At 33.9% G+C, this 24900-nt stretch overlaps 1 long non-coding RNA gene across 3 annotated transcripts in view; it reads left to right on the top strand.

Annotated features, from left to right (window-relative positions):
- The window catches only part of LOC104648235 (uncharacterized), a 57253-nt gene continuing 32353 nt past the window's right edge, over positions 1–24900 (top strand). The window contains exons 1-3 of one of the 3 annotated variants that reach the window (XR_002028099.3): positions 26–166; positions 1236–1333; positions 21662–21948. This is a non-coding gene — a long non-coding RNA (uncharacterized lncRNA). Of the gene's footprint in view, positions 167–1235; positions 1334–9193; positions 9457–21661; positions 21949–24900 lie in introns of those variants that run through there. The other 2 variants (XR_742335.4, XR_742336.4) reach the window with 2 other exon arrangements.

The raw sequence follows: 24900 nt of genomic DNA on the forward strand, positions 1-24900 counted from the left end.
AGCTAAAAATAGATGGTGTTGTAGTGAATAAAAGACTCAAAATCTTTCATCTTCTAATCCATTATTCTGTTCTCTCTAAAACTATATGGAAAAACCTTTAGGAAAAATCAAAGTAGAAGACTCTCTATTCTAATTCTTTCAATCTTTTTCAAGATTATTCTTCAAGGTAAGTACTTCTCCATGAATTTCACTATTTCCAACTCAAATTCCTCCATGTAACTATGAACCACTAATTAAAATCATAATTATTGGTAATAGATTTTTCAAAAAACTAATTCAAAAATTTCAAGAAAGGCTTTCTTGATTGTTCTCCTTCAAGCAAGGGTTTCAAGGCTTCTATCAATTTTTTTTCATGATTCTTCAAAAAACTTGTTCTTCACGTCTGTAAGGCTATCATAGTGTTGGACTAGTTCGTCCTCAAGCCATACATCTACTTTCAAATCAGTAAAAGTGAAAACTAGGATCCTACCCTTAGATTTGATTATTCTTGAGCTAAGCTAATTTTAAGTTTTTGAATTCTTGATTCTTTTGAGATTCTATTCCTAAGTATTGAGTTTATTTATTGTTATTGAGATCTTTGAGGTTATTTTTAATGACTATAATTCAACATGAACTATATTTGAGATATAAATCTTGAGAAGTTCTTTCAAAGCCAACATTTGAGTTTCTAAGGAAGTAAATATGAGTTTTGAGAAAAAGTTTAAAAGTTCTATTTCATGAATATTTTAAGAGTTTCTAATGTTATTTTATTCATATATATACATATACATATGTACCTATGTTAATTATTGGACTTTAAAAAAAAGTTTATAAGTGCATGTATTCAAGAAGGTAAACTGTAACATCTCAGATTCTAGATAAACTAAAGTTAAGCTAAGAAAAAACAAGAATAATTAAATATGGAAATAAGTAAAGAAATATGAAAAATTTCTAGATTTCAAAAGTAAGTTTTGGTCATTTTCAAAAGGCCATAACTCCCAGCTCAGGAAGAATTTGGATGAGTTCTTTATATGGATGGAAAGCTCGTTAAAATATCATCCCAACAGCGCCAAGGTAGTATGAGTGAGATATGACCTTCGTAAGATGGGATGTTAAGTAGTGAAAGTTTTGAAAAATGGATTTAGTAAATGTGTTTTTTTCTTATCCTTAAGGAAATTAATTATTTCGTTTTGGAGTAATATGTTGGGGTCTAAACTATTCTCATTCAGTTTACGCACTTACAAAACATTAACTAGGGTTTTGAAAGTAAGAAGAAAAGAGGAGAATGAAGAAGAAGACGCAAGAACGCCAAGTTTAGCTTCGTGAATCTTCGTTTGGGGTGATTCCTAACAAGGTATGTGGGCTCTTCTATGTTGGAATACTTCACCCACACACCAATTTCATTCAAATCAGTCAAGTTCATGAATTAACTCATGTTAGAGGTTGGAATCTTGAAAGAAAATTTGACGTTCTTGTTGATTGGATTGTTGTTGATCGCTGTTAGTTATAATACATGTTTTAGGATTGTTTTCGGGTCTAAATCATTGTGAAACAAGTTAATTAGGGATGCTAAGTGTTTGGGGGTGGGATCCATGGGAGTTTTGGAAGGTTTAGAAATGAAAAAAAATGAAGAAAGTCGGAAAACCCGTTGGGGGGATTTAGTGCGCCGCGTCTCCAAAGCCCCTTAGGACAGAGTCTGTCCGTCAGGATCTAGTGGGCCGTGCCTCTCAGAGCGCCCGCGCACAGCCTTTGTACGTTCGGGTATGGCGTTCCGCGCCTCTTAGAGCACAAGGACACCCTGGAGACCCCGTTCTTCCCCTATCTTTTCATACTAGTTCCTAAGTGATGTACCATTCATTCCTAGATGTTTCCAACACTCTTAAGGTATATCTAAACTTCATGAAATCATCCATAAACATAGTTCAACTCAAGGAAAGTAAGGTCACAGTCAAAAAAGTTAAGAGCCAAGTCTAGAATTTAAGAAACAAGTAAAACTAAAGTTTCTAAAGTCAAAAAAGTTAAGAGCCCAGTTTAGAAGTTAAGAAAAAAGTAAAACTAAAGTTTCTAAAGTCTTCCACAAATGTTTTCACTTTGTTTTAAAGACTTAAAATTCAAGTCAAGCAAAGACTTAAAGTTTCAAGTTATGTAAAGAGCAAGAGTTGAGTTCATTTGTCAAAATCAATAAGAGAACTAAGTATTCCCTAAGAGTTAAAGTTTCAATTCAAGTAAAGAGCAAGAGTTGAGTTCATTTCTTTAAAAGATATAAAGGAACTAAGTATTCCCTAGAGGTTAAAAAATATTTCACATTTGAGTAAAGAGGGGAAAGAGATTTTCCAAAAAGAGTTTTGAACTAAAAAGAGGAACATTGATTTCCATAAGGAGCTTTTTAAATCAAATGGATTCAGTAAATTATCTCAACCCAAAGGAAGGAAGTCTTATTAAAAGTATGAGCTAAAGTACTTGGGAGTAGTATTGAGCACTGATCTGGAGATGTGAGTTCATACTAACTTAAGTCTCCATGTAAGCCATTTCGCTAACATGGGAATTGACGTGTCATACTTTTTAGATGATCACGTAAGAGAGCTAGTGGATCCACTAAGTTGAGTAAGGTCCTATACCAATGGCAATGTGTGGGATGGTCCTATTGAAACGTGAGGTACGATGTTGTATCATCACTTAGACTCATAGTGATGGTTTTCGGTTAGAGAAACTCCCACAGTGGCGATATTAATTTCTTATATAAGTAAAGTTGAGTTTGTTATTGCATTTCATTTAATGAGCTAAGTTGTTTTCACTGTTTTATGAGCTTTATACACACACACATACATATATATATATATATATATATATATATATATATATATATATATATATATATATGCATATTGCATGTGATTTAAACTACTTTATATGCATATCATTTGAGTTAAGTATATTTGTGAGTTAAATAACCAAGGTAAGTTCATCTAATTCCTCAAGCTTAAGTCATTTCTTAGATCTCCAACTCGCATACTCGTACATTCAGTGTACTGATGCCAGTTGGCCTGCATCATTTCATGATGCAGACGCAGGTACCCAAGATTATCACGTAACGCTTCATTGATTCAATATTGAGCATTAGAGTTGTGGTGAGCCTCCTTGCATTCTGGAGGACATCCTTTATCATTTTCTGTATTAGCTTAGCTTCTAGAATGTTGTGGGGTCTGTCCCAACATCCCTCTCTAGATAGTTTATAGGCTTCGTAGTCTATAGAATTTTAGTTTGGATTTTTTTCAGTTATTAAGACTCAAGTGCCAGTTTGGACAATATTATGACATGACGTATTTTCCTTTTATTATGTTTTTACTCGTGTCAAAGTTGAGGGTTGTTTTCATCTAATTTAAGTAGCTAGGCCAAGGGTTCGCTTGAGGGCCAACAATTGTCTTCTAGTGCTGGTCCCAACCAGGGTATAGGCTTGGGCATGACATAAACAAGATATCATGTTTAGAAAAGTATTTCAAGTAATGTAACAAGTCCATTATTTGTAATGGAATTGAGTACAAAGTTTATAAATCTTGAGAAGTTTTTTCAAAGCCAACACTTGAGTTTCTGAGGAAGTAAATATAAGTTTTGAGAAAAAGTTTAAAGGTTCTATTTCATAAATATTTAAGAGTTTTTAATGTTATTTTATTAATATATATATACATATGTACCTATGTTAATTATTGGACTTCAAAAATAAGCTCATAAGTGCATATTTTCAAGAAGGTAAACAAGTCTCATGTTTAGAAAAGTATTTCAAGTAATGTAATAAGTCGATTACTCTGTAATGGGTGAATTGAGCATAAATTTATATTAACTATTTTAGGAGTAATATTGAGCACCGAGTTGGATTAGAGTATTTTATGATTTTGAAATCCCATTGAACTACATAGCTAGCGTAGGACAGGATAACATTTTGATTCTTCATGCGACTCCTCCGTTTCTAAGAAGGATAATTAGATGGATCCATAGTCACAATATCATTCTATATCCCGACAAAGTATTAGATGACCCTTACAACATGAAGCAAAACGTTGTATCATTTCTAGGATCATGGTAATGGATGTGAGTTAGAGAAACTTCCCACAAGAAAAGTATATTATTTTCATGTTTCTTTCATTGTATATTTTATTGTAATGCTTAAATGGTTTTCAATTTATGTTTATGTATTCATCCAGTTGAGTTGCTTTCTGTCATTTAGTTTCGTTCTTTGTTTACTTAGCCAAATTACATACCCATACATTTCATGTACTGATGTCATTCGACTTGCATCCTTTTATGATGCAGATTTAGATGTTCATTATTATCAAAAGAAGATCACTTTACTCTCTAGTTAGCTCTGTTGAGCCTCCTTGTATTCTAGAAGATTTCACAATTACTTTCCACTTAGTGTTTTGAGGTGTCATGGGTCTTGTACCAACGTCCTTTCTAATAGTAGTGGTTTCATAGATATACAATTTTGGAGAGTCTTTTAGTTTCATATATTTTATTTAAAGCTTATATTTCATACTCACTATATCTAGTAAATTTTTAGATTCAATAAACCGTTCTTAAACGTTTCTCTTAATTGATGCTTCTGTAGCTTAAGTAGTCTTTTGCTTGTAGTCAACCAAAATGAGGGTTCACTTAGGAATCAACAATTGTTCTTGAGTGCTGGTCACGTCTAGGGAATAGGTTCGGGTCGTGAAAAACTTGGTATCATAGTATAGAGTTCAAGTGTCCTAGGGTGTCAATGAATTTGTTAGTAGGATCTTCATTATTGTTGTGAGGGACAACATTTTATAAATAAGAGATTATAGACGTTTAAGAAAAGTTTTCTTCTTTCATACTCTAAATCGTGCAATAGAGCTGTGTCATAAAGAACTTACTATGACTCATGCATTCCTCTTATCCATTTGACTACCCCTCATACTCAAGGTAGTTGACAATCAAAGTCCGGATCCTTATGGATGAGTTTCTTTTCGATAAAGTCTTTAGAAAAGTCAAGAGACCTCATAGGGTCTTGAGAGAAGCTTGTAAGTGAGCTTTAGTGTGGAGATTCGAAAGAATACACTTATAGTTTATCTGCATCTTGCATTCAAGATAAAAGTGAGATGTATTTCCACACTTTTCCCCCTGAACCTCGTTTTAGTTGAGACCCTTATGAGGAGATATGTTTTAGAACATAGGTTGTATTTTCGCCCGAAGAGATAGTACGAGTTACAATGTTATAAGTAGTAGTAGTAAAAGTGGACTAAGTTAGATTAATGAATGCAAACGTATAGTAATTACAAAAAAAGATAATGATGAGGCAAACTATGTTGTTGTAGTCATGCACTCAGTATGTTATTAATGATGAGTTTTCCATAGGTAGACTAAGAAGTGATGAGTTTGTGTAAATTTCATGATAGAAGGTAGAGTAAGAGTTACTAGTATGAGTCAGTTAGAGTATATACTTTAATCAAAAGGTTTTTTTCAACGGAACATTGTGTTAGTGAAGGCCAAATATAGGTGTTGAATAAAAGAGTAGAGTATTCATGAGGTGATAGGTCTAATCTAGGCTTATGATTTTTAAGGGAGAACCCATAATATTCATAGGTCTAAAAAACTAATTAGACAATGATGTATATCTAATGAATAAATACTACTTATGTTGAAATGAAATGTGGCGGTAAATTATAAGTATGAAGACTAAGAGGTAAAGATTAACTATTTTTCATGAGGTCTTAGTAGGTCTGTGTTTCTTAATTTTTTTAGTAGTTGTAAGTTAGAATAGCTAGAGAGCAATCATGTTGACATCCAGAATTAGTAATAAACATAAAGCTTGAATTTGAGATGAGAGTCATGGTAAAAAATGGAAAAATGAGGGTTTTAATGTTAGTTTTGAGATTTGATATGATAAACTTGACATAGAGTAGGAGAGTAGTTAATAGGTTAGTGATAATAAAGGTGAGTGGTACACGTATGATATTCTAACATTGAGGTAAGATTACTGAAGTGTGGCTAAGTCATTAGAGTAACAAGAGTATTAAGAGGTGTACCCGAGGTTGTACGTAACCAGATGAAGTTCTAATTATGTTTCATTTTTTCATATATGAGTAGATAATATATTCGAGTCGTCAATGTGGAATAGGCTGGTGTAAGCATTTTTTTCCTTAAGACTTAAATGAAGCAGTCTGACAAGCCAATGAAAAGAGGTTAATGGAAGCATCTTATAAAGAGGTCTTAGAAGGAGTCTTACTACATGCTTATTGAGAGTTCAATAACCATAAGATAAGTCTTTCCTGTGTATTACTGTTAAGAAATGTAGACCTTTTTAGAAATAATGGAATAGATCCATAGCTTTAAAATGACAACCTCAGACATAACGGGGGATATTATGACATGAGAAATCAATTCAAGTGTTGAGGATGAGAGAGTGATGTTTTTCGAATGAGTTTTATAGGTCCATCAATACCTTCATATACTACGTGTTCCTCAAGGTTAAATTATTACAACATGTTGTTAATGTTTCTAATATAAAATTTGTGTCTATGACTTATAATTATACACTTCATAGAGTTTCACATCTATGCTCAGCTTCCAGAATGAGGGACAAAAACTTTAGCCCATTAACCTTGAGATTAATCCATAAAGTTATGGATATCAGCCTCATTATATGAACTTATTCATATTAGTATTCAAGTTTCACAGTATATCTAGCCTTACAAATTCATGATTCACTTTCAGTGTCTAGCAACATAATTTTGTGTCATGCATATTTTTTTTATAAGACATGTGCTTATGGTCTTTCGCCCTAAAGCTCTCTCAGTGATCCTTTTTAGTTGAGGGTGTTGTTGTTGATAGTAGTTGTATGAATGATAGACAAGGGGATTCATATTTCTTATTTTGTTAGGGATGATGTGTTTATTCCATCTAAGTTTATAAATATGAAGGAAGAAGGAGAAAAGGTTTTACGATGAGCAATGAGTCATTTCCTGGTAATAATACATGAAAGCTTAGTTGGTAGAAATGATGAGAAGTTCTTAGAAAGTGGGTTAGCAGGATTCTATAGAGTGGTTATGGTTTTAAGCTTGAATGTGGTGTTTTAAACCTGTGGATAGTACTTCATATGTTAGGTGTCTTGTGATATGAGCTCAAAGTTAGTTGAATGTAACGATAAGGAGTAGTGTTCCTGAGATGGGATTTTCCACAGAGGTATAGAACCCGAAGCATGTGATTTAGATAAAAACAATAACCATATATTAAGTACTTGGTGATTCCGAGTTAGAGTTGAATAAAGTAAGAGTAACCCATTTCCATTCTCAGACCATCTGTTATTCGAGGATGAATGATCCCAAGGGGAGATGTTGTAACACCCAGAAAATTTCTTAGTTAAGTCTTGAACCATTCTTCATTCACTTGTAGGATCATGATTGGTGATTCATAAGGTATTTATATGTGTAATTGTAAATTCTTTATTCTGTGAATGATTTGGATATGGATTAAGGTCACTAGAATCCCTAGCACAAAGTAGAGTTGAAAGTTCCGTTTATCGATTACGTTTTGATGTAAGATTTTACTTGGGACAACTTCAAACGACAATATCTCCTAGATTATAAGGAGTTACATGACCCACCACCTATCAAATTAAAGGTATTTGACTCTAATTTCCAATTCCACAAGTTTTGCGTTAATTAAATTTCGGAGTGAGAAGGTAAGACCATTTTAGTAACTCATACAGTTCAGTGATGAATTAGCCAACAGGAAAACATTTAAAAGAGTCCTTTTGCCTTTTTACCTCCAACGAAATCCTAGAAATTTTTTGACTGATTGTAAGGCAAAAACATTTAAAAGTGTCCTTTTGCCTTTTTACCTGCAACAAAATCCTAGACATTTTTTGACTGATCGTAAGGCTAAAAATCAGATATTTATCTTTTAATTCATCATTCTCTTCTCTTTCAAACCCTGGGGCAAAATCGTATAGAAGATTCCATCCAAAATTCTTTTAATCCTTTTCAAGATTTTTGTTCAAGGTAAGTACTTCTCCAACAATTTTGTCATCGCCAACGCAAATTTCTCCATAAAATTATGAATCAATAATGTAAATCATAATTCTCAGTCATAGAGATTTGAAGAAATTAATTCAAGATTCTAAAGAAAGGTTTTCTTGATTGTTCTCCTTCAAGCTACGGTTTCAAGTCTTTTAATCAAGTTCTTTTTCAAGATTCTTCAAGATTATTGAAGAACCTTGTTCTTCCAGCTATGTAAGACTATCATAGTGTTGAGCTTTATTCCTTCTTACGCAATACATCTACTTTCAAATAAGTAAAAGTGAAATCTAAGATTCTACCCTAAGATTTGAGTAATTTTGAGCTAAGTTGATTTTGAGTTATTGAATTCTTGATTCTTTTAAAATTCTATTCCTTTGTATTGCATTTCAATATTTTTATTGTGCCCCTTGAATTGATTTTTTCATGTCTATAATATAGTATGAATCCTTTTTTGAGTTATAAATCTTGAGAAGTTTTTTCACAGCTAATGCTTGATTTTTAAACAAATTTTTTGAGGAAGTAAAGAATAGTCTTGAGAATAAGATTAAAGGTTCTATTTCATATATATATATATATATATATATACTTCAAAGATAAGTTCATATGTGAATGTTTTCAAGAAGGTAAACAAGTGTCATATTTTGAAAAGTATTTCAAGTAATGTAAGAATTACATTCTTTGTAATGTGTGAATTGAGCACAAAGTTATACTTATTATTTTGGGAGTAGTATAGAGAACCGAGTTGGGTTAGAGTCTTTGATGATTCAGAGTTCCATAGAGGTGCGTAACTACCGTAGAATAAGATAACATTGATTCTCCATGCGATTCCTCAATGCGTCTGAGAAGGCTAATTAGATGGATCCATAGTCATGATATCATCCTATACCTCAAAAAAGTATAATATGGCCTGGCAACATCATGCAAAACGTTGTATCATTGCTAGGCTCATGGTAATGGTTGTCGGTTAGAGAAATTTTCCACCAGTTAAGTATATTAATTTCGTGTTGGTTTGATTGTATATTAAATTGTAAAGCTCAAATGAGTTTCAATTCATGTTCATGAATTGATTCAGTTGAGTTTCTTTCAGTCATTTACTTTAGTTATTTGCTTACTCAACCATTTTAAATACTCGTATATTTCATGTACTAATTGCATTTAACGTGCATCTTTTTATGATGTAGATATAGATGTTCATAATTATCAACAGGGCTGTTTTGAGATCACTGTACACTCCAGTTAGCTTCTTCATAATTACTTTCGAGTTAGTAGTTTTGAGATGTTGCAGGTCTTATCCTGACATCCTTTGTTAATAGTACAAGCTTCATAGAAATATAGTTTTGGAAATTGTTTTAGTTTAAGATATTTTATATAAAATTTATGTTTCATAATAAGTATATCGAATTATGTTTTTGTATTCAATAAAACGTTTTTGACGTTTCTTTCAGTTTGATACTTATGTATGCTCAAGTTAGTCTTGTGCTTTTAGTTAGAGAGGATGAAGGTCCTCTTAGAAACCAAGAATTGTTCTTTAATGTTCGCCACATCTAGGGAGTAGGCTCATGTCAAAACAGGTTAGTCCCACCTTGACACTTTCAATATTGATGACATTGATGTTTAGGGAATGGTGCATAACATAAAGTTTGAGTTCTTCTCAAAGCGACCTATTCTGCTGGGTCAGGTGATAAATCTAGAAATATTTCAGTCTTCTCACTGAGCTGTAAGTACCTTTTTTCTTTCTCAATAGTTATCTATGTTGCTTCGTCTCTCTAGGATTGAATTTTATGAAGACCGGTTCGACTGATCTATGTTAATCTTCGGATCTTTGCGTACAGTGGTGAGCGGGAAACCCTAGTGTTAGGAAATCACATTATTGTTAATGATTAATAGTTTAAATATGTATTTGGTTCTAAATTTTCTGGTGCTAGTATGTTTATTGACAAACACATTACTCGTCATAACGACACCACAACTATGAGAACACATCAACCGTTTCAAAATCCATACTCCTCTTCTTGGTAACTAATTCTTTCATGAACGTCGGATAGCCTAGAATTTTTAGCAACACTTCCCTTGAAGGAAGATATATTGACAGACAGTTGAAAACAAAGAAATTTTTTCTGGAACTTTGCATCCTTATCCTTTTTTTAATCTTTAGGGGAATGGTATGTTAACTTTGGGCAGTGGTTTCGTTGATCTCGAAGAAGAAACAACCCCCTCATTTTATTTTTTCAATTCTTCGGTGATGAAGTTTTTGGACTTCATCAATTTCTTTGGGTGTTTCATTTGTTGGGTTTCACCAAATCAATCTACATCGATGTCATAATTTTGTCTTTACTAGTGTGCGACTTACCATCAACTTTCACGTCACCACCCACTTATTTTTCCACTCCGAGTAAACATCACTATGCATATGTCATGATTTACCTTTGAATTCACGATCATATCATTTACATGACACTCTTCTTCTTTGAAATCTAATTAGGATGGAAGTTGACTCGTCTGAGATTCAAGTTGCGTGACGGAGTCCAAGTGAGATTTTACCATCTTACTCAAGGATGACAAATTCGTATATATTACTTTAAGAATTTTATCGAATCCGTCTACTTTATTCACAATACGACACAGCAAATCCTTGACCCGAAGGCTTCAAGAATATCCCTAGAGTTTGGAATATCTTCAGTCTGCACATATCAAGCATCATCATCATCGTCTCTCCTCCAATATCCGTTCCATTTAGACTAATCTAGATTGTGACTCTCCATCCGTCCTCAATTAATTATAATCCAACCTCGATTTCCGCCGACCTTAAAGAACTCGAATGAGAACCCTCATCTAGTCTTGATGTACCTTTTTTTAAAAAATGTCACCTAAGCTTGATTCATAGCTCTATAAACACCCCCATGACGTGCTTTGTCAACAACTTTATTTGAGACATCATTTTGTTTCACGACCTAGGGGTACTTCTAGATGTAACGAGGAATATAAGACATCGGTGGCCTCATACAAGAGGGTACTTAGCATATCATCACATGAAGTAATAGAAAAGGTGTGGAGATTTAATACATTTCAATACAGTTAAAATTTTAATAAAACAAAGTGGAAGTCTAATACAATTGTCTCAAACCATCTAATCAAAATGAATAAATCTTGGGAAACAACCCATATAATAGTTCAAAGATGAAATGAAGTACATAAAAACAGTGGTGTTCAAATCCTCGAATGCTATGAGGACTCACTAATTCTTCCATTCATGATCTACTATGGTCCTAGCTACGAATGTGAGAATCGACGTCATCAAATACAACATTTAATAAGAATGTAGGCAAGAGTATGTGTTAGTACAATAAAGTACTAAATATGATAGATGACATAATCAACATAACATAATGGTCTGTCAATATAAACCATAAACATAGACAACGCACATATCGTCATCACAATAAAAAAGGAATACTGCTCATGCAACCTTACTCATCCATAGTCAAGACTTGGGTCATCCACCTCTAGTCAACTCACCTCACGGAAGGCATATCAAGCAACAATCAAAGCTATTCATTTATCATAATATAGTCCACATTATTCATACTTACATTTAAATACATGTGGATTTGCCTTCTTGCCTTGCTTATAAAGGCTAATGGGTAATCGCCTCTTGCATTACTTACTTTAAGATTATGGTTACTCGCCTCCACAATCATATCATATGACACGAATAATTTCCTCCACATCATTTCATAAGGATCATGGGTACTCGCTTCAATGTACATTCCTCATAATAGGAAATACAAGGCATTTGCCTCTTTTTCAATTCAAAAGAGTATGGAAAATCACTTTATATCCTTCTCATACGGAGTTCAAGGGTAGTCTCCTCTAGAATCATCAATTATATAGTCAACTAGTCTCGATTCATTTAAGGTGAGCAATCCTTTCAATCTAGAACTATTCATGTTAGAAAGTTTTTCACATTCATACATTCATCCTTAAGTAATTCATGTGGGAAGTATACCTTCATCCACAATAATATCAATTACCAACAATTAATATCTTAAAATTTACTCTCAAAGCTCTAGATCTCATGATCATTATCAGTGCTTTATTCTCAAGGAATTCTAATAATAATTTATCAATCCTATAAGAATAAGCCTAAATCCATAAAGTTTCCCTTCATGACATCAACCCAACTATATCAATTCTAGGCTAGAGTTAGGGAATAGGCATGGGTACATGTATTATCATGCGAAAAACATTTAATTCTATCAATTAAATCATGAACAATCATAATCCACACAATAGGATCAATATTCATCCTAACCCACAACATTAGAAGAAACCCTTACTAGAGTGGGGAAATTCTTCACCAAATTATGTAAATTCTAGAAAACTTAATGGATGAAAAGACATCTTACCTTGGTTAAAGAGCCCTCACAATATTGGAGATTGGAAACTTAAATTTCACTTAGCGTCAATTTCTTCCTTCATCTTCTAATTACTAGAGAGAATATTTGAGAGAAGTTATGGGGATTTCTTTTTGGAATTGAGAGATTGATGGGGGATTTTTGGGAGTTGAAAAAAATTATATAGATGTTCTAGATTTACGCAAAATGACACCACATTGATTTCATTAAAACTGGAAAAGACCCAACCGCCTTTAAATTTAACCACTAGGTGACTATTCACGAACCCAATCGACTGACTGTGGTCTGACCCACGACTTGTCTTGGTAAGCGGTGACTGGTTATAAGAGAATGGGTAATTTTAAGGAATAAACCATGGACCATACCACAGAACGTGGTCTGACCTATGATTTTTAGGTCAGCCCGTTTGTACCTGAAAGTTCCCCAAAATTTGCTTCACTACCCCTTTTTCGGGTAAGGGGTTTTACACTAGGCCTCTTACTTAGCCCTATTTTATCCTTGTGAGGTGTTACATTATCTCTCCTTTGGAAACATTCGTTCTCAAAAGAAAATTTTAGACACCTTTTGGAAATAAAAGCTCAACACTAGCATCCCATCATGCATGCAATATTTCTAAATGCACACAAACAAAGAGGAACTTCATCTCCAATCAAAACATACTCAATGCATCACAAGGGGAGGTAGGAACTACATCTAAAAACTCATTGTGCATGAAATTTTCAACTTTGCTCATTTACTAGGAAGAACTACCTTCTCCAACCTTAAAGCATGCTCAACACAATCTTTTGGAGCTCACATGCAATTCAATCTCAAAAATCATATCTAATGTATATTCATTGATTCATTTCATGAATTCTATAGGCAACTCGTACTCAATGCAATACAACATGAGGGAAATCAATTATAAAAATTCATTTTATTTCAAAACACAAGTTTTCATGAATATGCTTAACTTAGAGGAGTCATGGGATCATATAGAAAAATATGACTTCAAATCACATAAAAACGAAGATGAACCTCATTACTTCAATATAAAGTAGAATGAAAGAGATGAGAATATCGAGATCTCATATCGACCTCGGCCTCCCAAGTAGAACCCTTAACTAAGTGGTTTCTCCACAACACAGCTTCCTTATTTCTCAACAGTTTAACTTGTCGGTCTAAGATCTCAAATAAAATTCTTTAACACCCAATCTTGAAGGAATATTATGGATGTCAGATCTTCAACACACTTCTTAAGCATAGAGACAAGGAAAACCGGATGCACTGATGCCAACTCTTTAGGAAAATCAAGCTCATAACAAACTTACCAATATGTCTCAAATTGGATACATGCCTATGTGTTGGGGACTTAGTTTCCCTTTCTTCTCAAATCTCATCACACCCTTGATTGGCGAGATTTTCAAATAGTCCTAATCACTAACCTCAAATTCAAGGTCTTCTTTTATAACATTGGCTTAGGAATTTTGTCGTCTTTGCCAATTCTCAACCTCTATTTAATAACCTGGATATTCTCTATAGACTCATGAACTAATATTCGGGTCCAATCAAGGAAACTTTATTAACTTCAAACCACCCTATAGGATATTTACTGCTCCTACCATAAAGATCTTCAAAGAAGGCCATACAAATACTAGAATGATAGATATTATAGGTGAACTCTATCAATGGAAAGTTATCATCCGAACCTTTCTGGAAATCGATAGTAGGTGCTCTCGACATATCCTTTAATGTATGGATTGTTTTCTCCGCTTGCCCATCGGTTTGTGGGCAAAAAGTCATGGTAACCTTCACTTTATGCCAAAACTCTTTTGGAATGACTTTTGATGTTTTCTATTGAATGCGTAATCAATGAAACAACTTCTAATGCAAGTTTCTTACGATCACACAATAGTATACTAACCCAACCAAGGGTTGGGATTATTGCTTAGAGAGAGGTTGTGAGAACTAATAGAAAAATAAAATTTAGTTCATATTAGTCATTGCTAAAGACATTGTTGAATAAAAACATATTAAGTCTAAAGGGTTGACACAACCATCAAATATGGGGGTTTTTCACAAGTAGGTAAAAATAAGAAAAATATAAAATAGTTCTAATATAGGAAGCGAGATTATTGGGATGTGATAGAGATACGAGATAGAATACTCTATTGGGTACATGCTTTTAATGATAAACTTGTTGAACATTTCTAACTAGCATAGACTATAGCGGAGGTAAGTTCTCTCTCGAGCAACTTACCCTGAATAAAATGGGTTCCTCTCGTACACCCATTTGTCGCATGAAAAGTAGCCTCCGCCTTATCCCACTAACTCTCTTGAACTGAGTGTGTGGAAAAAGTACTAGGTTTCACTCTCTCAAGATGAAACTCATGTCGACCCAATTACACCAGCCATCAACTTAGTAGTCTTGGTTTTACGACCTCTCTCTCGAACAAGTCGAAAAGATAGAGGTGGAACTGTATTTGAAACTACATCCCCATTAATTTCATACACAACTACGAAGAGAAATATAATTTTAACAACAAATAAACCATCAACAATCAAGACCCAACATATAATCTAACCCATATTCACAAAATCACACTCCAAGAATTGAGGTTTTATCTAGACATGTAAAGGATATAGGAATTTGTACCAAAATGGGTTTGACTTCAAATGGGTATGAAGGTTTAAGTCTTGTTACATGCCAAAAGTGAAGAATCAAGAGATCGAAGTCAAATTTTTTGGAGATGAAACCCTTTGAATCTTCAAGTTCTTTAAAACCCTTTTCAAATATAAAACTCCAAAAAAAAGTTAAAATTCTATTCAATACTATGAAAAGCAATATAATGATAAAAACATCATTCTAAGTCAAAAATCCTAATGAATATTGATGGCTTTAAAAGATTTGTGCTGCAGCAGCCCACTCGGCACAATTAGTCGGGATGGCAGATCAATTCAGCGATTCTCTCTTTGATAGCTTCATTTCTGTCTTGTGATATCCTACAACATCTTCATGTTTTGGATCATTGCACTACATAGTACTACTTTGCGAAACTACTCGATGACGTTCCATTTGTTCTTTTTCTCCACCGAATTCATATTTTCCTTGTTAGCTCAGCATTCCAGAACAAAATGCCATCTTGAGACCTGTTGGTGACTCGCCAAGTGAACTCGGCAGTCCTCAGGCCTCATTTCTTGATTCTTTTCAGCCTTTGTGTTCCTTTTGGTCAAATGGTGTCAATGCTTTGCCTTAAATTCAAAATTGCTGAAACTCAAGGTTATTCATCAGTTGTTAAGACAAAATATGAATTTAAGGACACTAAATCTATAAAAATGTATCCCTCATTAGATGATTCCAATTTTTGGACTCATTAACACCCTGAGTTAAACTTTTTCTTGTCCTCATGTAAAACTCAAGTTCATCAGTTCAAAAAGAGATATGTAAACTAGTTCTAGACAAGACTCAAAAAGGTCTTGTTAAGGTAGAAACGGGGATAAGTGTCTAGGTATGTGTATGGTCATTTATTCTCAATGACTTTTATCCTCATGAGGTGTGGTGCTCAGAACACGTCCTCTTTTATTCTTTCATTCTTTTCTCTAGTGCTCACAAGTCTTCCCTTTATTCACTTTCCATGGATTGTTCAAGGGAACTCCATTTCTTTTTGTATTTTCATACTTTATTCCACGACTTTCTATTTTTATTATTTTCTTCTCTTTTTCTGTTTCTTTTTTTTTTTCATATGGAGGGGTTCAATTTTCTCAACATCATAGGTTTAGGGAGACTATTTTTTCACTCTTTGACTAGCCTTCTGTTTTAACAACACTCCCAACTAAGGATTTTAGCCTAAGTTGGCTATTCAATCAACCCAAATAAATAGGATTATGGGTATAGAATTAAGAGAGGTCATACTTTTATCAAGTTTCATCCAAAGAAAGGTAAAGCTCAAGGGGTGTTCAAAATAATATTCGCATACTCACAAGGTAAGCCATAAAAAGAGGTATATGTCAAATTGGTTCACAATCTTTCAACGCTACCTAAGATGATATAATTAGTTCATGTCACTTTGTTTACCGGACCAATAAGAAAATTCTAGGTATAATCATGAATGGTTCATAGTAAAGTTAGCACAGAAGGCATTGCACTAAATGTCAAATAAGATTCTACACTTTTGCAAGTGTGCAATATTCATTGCAAGAAACTTGATTTGACTATTGGCTAATCACAACGAGATGCAAAGAGTTCTGATATTGTCTATACAACTTTGTTTGGCATCGTTTTAGCCTCACATTCATGTTCATTCGATTCTAAGAACTACTCAAGTCATGCATATTGATAAAACTGAGAGTCAAATTTGCCTAAGAATAGCCACATGTTATGTCCAAACAAGAGGTGGCAGATAGACAAAATATTTTTCAAACGGGGTCAAAAGATTTTCAATTTGAATGAAAATGGAGTCCCAATCTCAAACATTTGCAAACACAATATAAAAGACATTTGTCCTCAAACTCAAATAATCACATTATTCATAATATAATATAAAGAAATACAGAGAGGGAGGTAAAGAGGGAATCCTGTCTAAGTGGTTGCTCCGTCCATCTAGACATTTTTGCCTAGAGTGACTTCAGAAGAACCAGCTTCGACTGAACGACAACAAATACATTTTCCAAGGAAGGTTGTGCAACAACATCTATCATAATTTCTTTAGTCTCAGTGACGTCCTCATCTGAATCATCCATACATTTCTTGAGCATTCCTTGTTTGTATCTACCTGATGAGTTCTCAAATTCGGCTCATCTAGGGCCTTACTTTAAAGTAAATAGTATCCTCGATTATTCATTTTATCTCAATATCTGATAAAAACTCCTAAGCTTCATGCATTTGAGAGCATGAAAATTTTTGCACAAAATGGACAAAAAGAGCCAAAGATGCAAAGGTGCGCATTGCCAAGAACACTTGAAGATCCACCGTAGATCGAAGTTTCGCTTTCTGTTACAACAAGTGATACCTTAAGGAAGTCGATCAAAAGGCGACAAAAAAGAGCAGCAAGTGCTTCACCACTAAGTTCTGCAAAGCAGAAGATTGTCGGCCATTGATCCAAAACACATAGACAAGGAAGGAAATGTGCAAGCAGAGATGAAATGAACGAAGGGCGATTCGCTGAAGCCCTCAGTGAATCACGATTAACTACACTGATTCACCAATACAATTCTGAAGTCTATAATTACTGAACTCTTTTATTATTTAGAAAAAAATAAAATTAGAGAGTGAAACAATTACCCTTGATATTTTATTCTAGAAACTTTGTTCTTAAGTTCTCTCTAAATTTTGGAGTGGGTTTTTGTGAAAGCTTGAAGAAAGAAGCTATTCTTCAAATTTTGAAAGCGGGTCTTCCCCATTTACCTTCCTTTTCTACTTTTAAGGTTTGATATCTTATACCCGTTTGATTTCTTTATCATTTAAAGTATATTTGATTATTACTTGATGTGTGACTAAAAATTCCCATTCTTGGGATGTTATTTAACAATTATGGGTTGATTAATTTATTGTGTCTTGCTTGCTTGTAGCTTAGATTTCATTTTAATGGTGATTTCTCCTAGCCTTTATGGTTTAATCTAATGGGTTTGTAGTTTAAAATACAAAATCACCCATGTGTTTTCAGCTTGTTCGAGAGAGAGGTTGTGAAACTAAGACAACTAGAATGATCTCCTAAGGAGTGGTTCGACATGAGGTTCATCCCGACAGGGTAAACCCTAGTCCAATATCTAAGCACTCCCGTCGAAAGAGAGAGTGTGGATAAGTCCTAGACTGGATAGTTTAGACGAACGGGTGTCCGAGAAGAACCCATTTGATATGGGTAAGGTGCACAAAAGGGAACTTTCTTTCACTTAAATCTTAGCTTAGTCATCATTGTCTTGAGAAATTCGCTATTGAAAGCATGTATCCACCACTTTTATCTTCACACGTAGCAATCACACCCCAATAACTCTCTCCTATGCAATGTGTTTTGGGGGTAACTCAATGAAAGGGTTAGGTAGAGAAGCATATGGTTTATTTCATGATTCTTATTAGTTAGTTTCTTATATTATGTGGCGGGTGGAGGGTTGACTGATGATGCCTATTAGTACGTATTTTTGTACTGATAGTACTCTTGCAATGTCCTTTGATATAGTCTGGTTGCAAGATTCGGTGATGTTTCCTTAGGTGAAGTGAAGAATTTCCAGCAACCTCTACTTATCCTTCCGTTTGGTGGGAGATATGTCATGTATTTTATTGTCCATTGTATCCTTAATAGCTCATGTACCCATTTAGACTTAATCCTAAGGGTTTTAAAATTACTTTACAAGTCTTAAGTAGTTCTTTGAAAATGATTCCCTCTATAAAGATTTGATCTCTATTATGTCTGTCTTGCGTTAATTTTCTTTATGTTTTAACCTTTGGGGTATGAGGGTTCTCTTACTTAGGGGTTAGAGTAGGTGCCCACATGTACCGGTGGGTTGGGTTGTAAGATGGATAAAACTGAAACACCACTATTCATCCCTTCCCAGATCATATATGAACCCTCAATCTTGATTAATAGTTTATTCAACTACTTATCATATAATGTCTTCATCGAATCATGTGGAATGAACAGTTGCTTATATATTACATCATCACATTCACTTTTATACCACCTCTCATCATTATTCTCGATGCAACCTTTATTTCAAGCAAGCCTTAGATAATTTGGCCGAAATCCCTTAGATTTTCCACATTTCATGTACACCCCGTCATCATATACACACCGGGATATTTTATTTATTGATTTTTTCTATGCCTATAGTAACACGGTCGGCTTGCATTTCAAGTTGAGTGATTAATTAAGCAGTGTGTTTCACGCTCTTGGTTTTCTCTACTTGTTCCTTAAATTCCCTAAAATGTGGAAGTGACACATATTCTTCACTCGTATACCAAATTTTTTTGATTTTAATCATCTCATCAAGCCATCTTGATGCTTTAATGAATGGTTTCTTAACTATACCGCCTCGAATATGATTTTCAACGAATCCCTTATTCACAACATCAAGACATTGGTAGGAAATATTGCAATAATAACTCATCCGGGAAACCGTTTCTAGGTCATTTTGACAACACCATCTTAGAACGTATCCATGCTATATGAGTGGTCTCTATATTCATAATTCCTTAGTTTTGAATGTATTTCTTCAATTTTATTACATTAGACGGAGGAAAGAACATCTCAAGGAAAGATTCAATAACTCTCCCCATGATGTGATAGACTTTCTCTGAAACTCAATCAACCACCTAGTTGCCTTCCCAATTAGCGAAAAGGGGAGTAACCTTATACACATCGACTCTTGTAAAATAACTTCAGTAGAAAAAATGTTAGACACACTAAAAAATTACAGTGATTCTCATTAGGATGTTTGTGCTCGATACCCCCAAGTAATCCTCCCGCTTTTATAAGCTGCAGGCTTGTTACAACAAATGTGATCCTTCTGCACTAGCGGCAAACAAATTTCTACCAATTCACTGGTGGTATGAGATACAACCTTATCATCTCTTCTAACATCATTGTCAAGCCTACGGAAAATAGAATCGTCACCACTATGGCATATTCATTGGTTCACCTAGTCGATTGCATAATTAGAGAGCAAAGCATAAGGTTGTTCAACTACAAAATAAATTAGTATAGAAGGTACTCCTAAAAATTAATCCTAACTACATTCCCCAGCAACAACGCCTCTTTCGATAGTGCCCAAATGTTCTTACTGAACCAATAAATTGCAATTCCACCATGGATTGGTACGAAGTTAAGGATCCAATTCGTGAATTAAATTGCAATTCCACCAAATTGAACAACACAGTTTCAATAAAACGATTACCACTATTTCAACAAGCAAAGATTTACAAAATGAGTTTAGTCCAGGGGTGTGGGGATTACATGTTGATCTCACTAGGGGTATTGTGGAACTTCTCGATCAACAATATAATCGAAGAAAGCCTAAGTTATCTTAAATGATTCTAGTCTTCTTTCAATCTCATAACATCCTTTCATAGAATCTCCCGCCAGTCTCATATACATGATATTCTAATCAACTTATAACCTTGAATTTACAATCAAACTAAGATAAATTGAAAACGTCAAATATATTAACCACTCATATCTATCTTATGCAAGAATCCATACAAGATCGAAGCTAAAATCAAGTTGGCCACCTTACCTTATGAATTAATCACTCAGCAATATTTTGAATTTATGATTAACATCTATAAAACAAAGGAATTTAACAAATCCACTAATTTAAAGTAACACCCAACCCCATAATCATACCCTAAGAGATTGAAGGCTTAGCCCCAGACCACAAAATGACTAGAAGTTATACCGTTCATGAAATTAGCCATGGGTAACATGTATTGGAGCAATTACAAGCAAACCCAGTTCGAATTCAACTTCTATTTAACTAATTAAAGATTATAACTTCAAAATTCCAAGGGATAAATAATTTTTTTACTTAATATGAAGTGTTTCTCCCTCTAGAATATTCATAATTTTCTCTCTAATTTTGAAATCCATTTTTCTTTTTCCATTGAGATATTTATAGTTTTCCAAAATTTGGCTGATAACTAGCATGCGCTTCTCACTAAGTTACATTAGTCATCCTCGTCGACATCATTTGGTGAGTCACCAATTGTTCTTCAACTTTCCTTTTTCTCACTGAAGGATTCATGTTTTAGACCATCATACGACGATCCTATTCAAGTGTACTTTTCTTATTCGGCAATTTTTTGGTCATCACCTTGGTTCGCCCTTTGAAATTCCATATTATCATCCATAAATGTCAAATTAAGAGATGTTTACCCTATTCACTTCTTTCACACTGTTTCTTCATAACTTTGCCCACCAGTCTTGAGAAAAAATCCTGGTGCACTATCAATTAGGTGATGTCTTGTTTGGTAGATGATTCACCTTTCTTTTTTGGTGATCATCCGCATAGTTTTACACTTCTTGATTTCCTTTATAATTCTTTCAAACGTTCTTCCTTGCCTTGTCCTTTTGCCGTTATAGCTGCAACTCATCGAGATATCCTAAGAACACTACATAATTAGGCATTGAAGATACATTATTGAGCTTAATTTGTCTCAAATGAGTGCAAATCTACCTATCCTTGTATATTATTGTACGAACTAGACACATTAAATGCTTCAATTCCCTTTTTTGTGCAGTACTCACCAAGATTTTTTTTTTGCAGAATGTAAATGATAGCTAGGAAGAAGACGTAACTAAGACTATAAATTCAGAAAGTACACCAGCACCACATGGGTACAAAAGAGACCTACATATAGCTATCGAGACTTACTCTGGAGGTGCAGATCTTAAAAAAATACTACACTCATACCTGCTTTGTAATGATTCCTAAGCTTGAATATCCTTAAAATTTGATAGACCATACATCTATCAACCTCTCTAATATGACTAGAAAAGTCATTTGTAACAATGCCAGACTCAACCCAATTATCTATAAGCATGTCTCTAATAATAAATTTTATTTTATAAAGGATAGATCAATAACTCATGAAAATCAATGAAAACGAAAATCTTAAAATAGGAGGCAATGTGGTCACTAATCTAGAAAAGGCCAAGACATATGATATGGTCTCTTTGACTTATTTATGTTTCGTGCTCAGTAAACTGGGATTCTATGTGATTCGTATTTGTTTAATATACATGTACATTTTCAAAAACTAATACTTGAACAATTTTAATAAAGGTAGAAAAGCTTCTTCAAGTCAAGCAAAGGTCAAAAAAAAATTTATCCCCTCTATCTTTACCTCTTTGTTCTTCCTTCTAAATTATTTTCTATACTACTTAATTAGTTTTGTAGAAGTAGGGGGGGGTGTAATCGAAATCTCTATATGGACTATAATGATCCCCATGTGAACCACCTCTCTTTCAAAGATGATACAATCTTTTTCTGTTGTAGACACAAAGTAAAATTAAGGAGCATATTCTTATACATGATAATACCTTTTGTCAACTACCCAACAAGGACAAAAGTTGTTTCTCTATCGGTAAGAATGCTTAATAGAAATTTATTTCCAAGATAAATCTCATTAACAATATTAATCAATATGAGTTTTCCACAATATATGGAGGTCCACCTCTTTTTAGAGGGAATAAGAAAATTAGTCATTTTAATTACTTAGTCACGAGAACAATTAACACAATTAAAGGGTGGGATAACTAATTGTTTTTCTACTAAGGGAACAAGATGGTAAATATTCTTTGATTTTATGAAAATCTCTTTGTTTGACTATTTAAGAGGGTGGAATAAACGTAAGAAGTATTGGTGACATCTATACAACCTTTTACTTCAAGAAGTGGTGGAGAATTAGAACCAACAACTCTATGTGGACTAAATTTGTGAAGCATAAGTACTTCAATTGTAACACTTCAAAAATCTAAGACGTATTCTAGAGCTTAACATAAGTGTCAAAAGGTCTATACACTGTTTTAAGGTCTATTTTAAAGAAAATAAGTCATTTACGAAGTCTAGAATCCAAAACTATAAAGAACGTCCATGACGTCCGGAAACTAGTTCAAAGATGTAGTAGCGTGCCTTTGCCTATTTGACTATCTTTTAGGAGTTGGAAAATGATGTATTTTGTCTAAGGGTGTCTAACACGTATTATTAGAGTTAATTCACAGTCAAAACTTCCGGGCACAACTCTCTAAGGACAAACCAAGGGCCCTTGAAGAGGACCCTTGCTTATGGGATTAAAGGACTGCCCAAGACAGCATGACCCACGACTTGTAGTCGACGATCGGTGTGTCAATCGATGGGGAATAAATTTCCTCATTGATGAACACTTAGTAATTTCATCTAGACCAGTCTCTGACCAAAACGACGGACCAACAGGACGGAGGGTCCTATGACCGTCCTCTCACAGACGGACCGTTGGTTGGGTTCTCGTATGTGAGGGCTTGAGTTGCGGCATGTTTTAATTTGATTTCAATTAATTAATTAAATAAGGGGTTAGTTGATTATTTGGGAGTTAAGGGAGTTATAATTAAGTTAGTTAACAACCTATATAAAGCCTCTGACCTAATTAGACTAACCTAAGCTCTCATAATTCCCAAACCCAAAACTCTCTTCATTCTCTCTCCTTTCTCTTTTCTAAAGGTGGAGGATTGAGTTAATCTGGAACTTGCATCCCCCCATCATTGCTCAATAATAATCCAAAAAATATATTAGATCATATGTTTTTAAAACAAACTAATTTTGTGGTTTGAGACTAGTGCTTACAACTTAGCTTTAAACTACTCTCTTGGAAATCATAGTTTCCTTTCTTGGTTCATTTCATAAAGTTATTACTTCGGTCTGGAAACTAGACCAAAGTCTCTTTACTTGTTTAATTGTGAAAATTTTTATAACTCTTAGGGATTACTTAGTCCCCTTATAACTTTTGAGAATAAACTCAACTCTTTACTCTTGCTTAACTTGTATGTTGAGCCTTAAAACAAGGTTTAAATGTTTATTAAAGAATCATGGAAACTTTAGGAACTTACTTTGACTTGCTTGTTAGCTTTTATAGTTGAATCTTAACTTTCTTGAGTTTGATATTAATTTCCTTGAGGGGCTCTGGCAGGCGCGGTGCCCTAGGGCTTGTCAGACATAAATTTCGACTTTTCTTCTCTGATTTTCAATTCTAAACCTTCTAAGCTCTAGTGGATCTCACGGAAAACACTTAGGATCAGTAAAATTCTCAATACCCAATAGTTTAGACTCATAAAATAGTCCACAAAGACGAATCAAACAACCATAGGTTTACTCCAACTCAGCCAACAAGAATTCAATGGTTTCTCATTAAAACTTCAATGTTCATCATTTAATCTACTCTAATTGCCTGAATTAAACATATTGTTGTGTGGTTGGAATAACAACTCATAGAAATATCTAACATACCTTAAAAGTATCACCCCCAATGAAACTCACTCAACGATCTTGGGCAAATCTTGGTCTTTTCTCCTATCTCCTTCTTTTTTTCTCTTTTATCCCAAGCCCTAAGTGCATTGAATCTTCTAAAAACTTAATTTAACGCTAAATTTACCAATAATAAACCCTTGAATCAAATTAGGAAATAGTAGGGTAAAAAGACCACTTTACCCTTATAATAATCCGAATTGGATTTTATTTAATCCAACAACCCAATTTCCGATATACATATCTCCGTTATACGATATGAAATTATGAATACTCGGCGGTGTTGCACAGATCCCTTATGGTATTTCCAACCATATTAAGAACTGCCCTAACACATCCTTAGCTAAAAGTTATGGACGGTTGAAAATGACAAAAAAATTACTTTTACACTTAGGATTTCAAGATTTCTCCTATTTTCTTCAAAGTAACTATTCTTAGTTTCTTTTATTAATCCTAGGTATTCTTTCCAAAAATAACTATTCGTAGTTTCAAAGGGGTGTATATAT

The sequence above is a fragment of the Solanum lycopersicum genome, chromosome 7 (assembly GCF_036512215.1).
Source record: "Solanum lycopersicum chromosome 7, SLM_r2.1".
Lineage (NCBI taxonomy): Eukaryota > Viridiplantae > Streptophyta > Magnoliopsida > Solanales > Solanaceae > Solanum > Solanum lycopersicum.